Source organism: Hyaena hyaena, unplaced genomic scaffold, assembly GCF_003009895.1.
Source record: "Hyaena hyaena isolate Hyena2069 unplaced genomic scaffold, ASM300989v1 scaffold_354, whole genome shotgun sequence".
Taxonomy (NCBI): Eukaryota; Metazoa; Chordata; class Mammalia; order Carnivora; family Hyaenidae; genus Hyaena; species Hyaena hyaena.
The window spans coordinates 1,287,813-1,289,290 of NW_024080988.1; the positions used below are offsets into that span (position 1 = coordinate 1,287,813).

General features: G+C 33.3%; 1 non-coding gene across 1 annotated transcript; it reads right to left on the bottom strand.

Annotated features, from left to right (window-relative positions):
* Positions 1-201: 201 nt before the first annotated feature.
* LOC120243759 lies at positions 202-333 on the bottom strand. Its single transcript, XR_005531391.1, has one exon. It is a non-coding gene; the product is annotated as a small nucleolar RNA SNORA72 (small nucleolar RNA).
* Between the last annotated feature and the right edge of the window lie 1,145 nt (positions 334-1,478).

The window sequence follows — 1,478 nt, forward strand, 5'->3', positions numbered from 1 at the left end:
AAAAGGAGTGCACTCTACTTTTTTTTCTAAAAAAGAAAACAATAGTTTCTAATTCATTCAATGGCAACTGGTAATCATTAAATTAGCAATGATTACCTTCAAAAGTTATTACACAAGCTGTGCTGTCATTTCTTAAGGATGATCAGGTACCTAAAGTCACAGATATTTCCCACATAAGATGCATCATATAAATCAGACTTGGTTTATCACAGGAATTGATAAAACCAGACCTAGGGAAAGAATTAGGTCAGAAGACATATGTATGGTCTTAATATAGTGAATGTTTAGCCCACCATGATTATTACAAAATCAGAACAGCAAGAATATTTGCAGTAACTTTTCCTATTCTTAATTGATCCAAAAATAAAACTGTTAGTATTATTACTAATAGTACTAATTTAATGATTATACTATAGGGATAAGTGAAATGAATTATAGCAAGGTTAAAAGGGATGGAAGAAGGAAGAACATGCTCTTTTTCATGTTACTTGCACTACATGGGAAGCAATATAGTGTTAGTTGAAGGGGGATTTGGGTTACTTCAAGGAAAATCACTATTTTTTTAAGGAACCCTAACTGATATGAAATACAGCAGATAAAATGGAATCATATAAAATGTTCAGTTAAAACCCAAGGAAGGATAAAGGGGAGGCAGGAAAAAAAAGACAATCATGACAAAAAGGAAACAGTTACAAAAAGGTAGATATTAAATGCAAATACATCAAGAATCCACTTTAAATATGAATGGTTCACATATGCTAATTAAAGACAGAGACTGTCAGAGTGAGCTATCAAGCCACAAATAATATGGATGAACTTTAAATTCTTATTCCTAAGTGAAAGAAGCCAGTTGGAAAGGGCTACATACTGTATGATTCCAATCATATGTATTATATTATAGGAAAGACAAGACTACAGAGACAGTATAATGATCAATGGCTGGCATAGGATGGGACAAGAGAAGAGTGTTGAACAGGTTAAGCACAAGGAATTTTTTTAAGGTAGTGAAACTGTACTGTATGAGACCAAGATGGTGGATATATGACTATATAGTAATCAAAACCCATTGAACTTTACAGTAGCACAAAGGTTAATCCTTAATATACACAGTTAAAAAATTGTTAATGTTATCAAGGGTTCCCAGGAGGTAATGCAGACAGTAACAAAAGATTCTAACTCTATTAAAATTGAATGAACAACAGCACTTGAAGAGGTGGTGGAAAAGATGCTGACCTAAATACCTTGAAGTAAGGAAAGCCTATAAAACACAATGGGGGAAAAAAGTACATAAGTCCTGTAGTCTAGTTGATAATGTTGTTTCTAGTAGTGGTATAGGTCTTCAATTCTGATACTATGTATGCACACTGGAAAGGAACAATTAGGTAAGTCAATAATAGATGGTATGAACCAGGTTTCTTATCACTGGAGTGGGAATTTACAAACAAGGAAGGGGACAAAGACAGAAAGATTCATGTGGT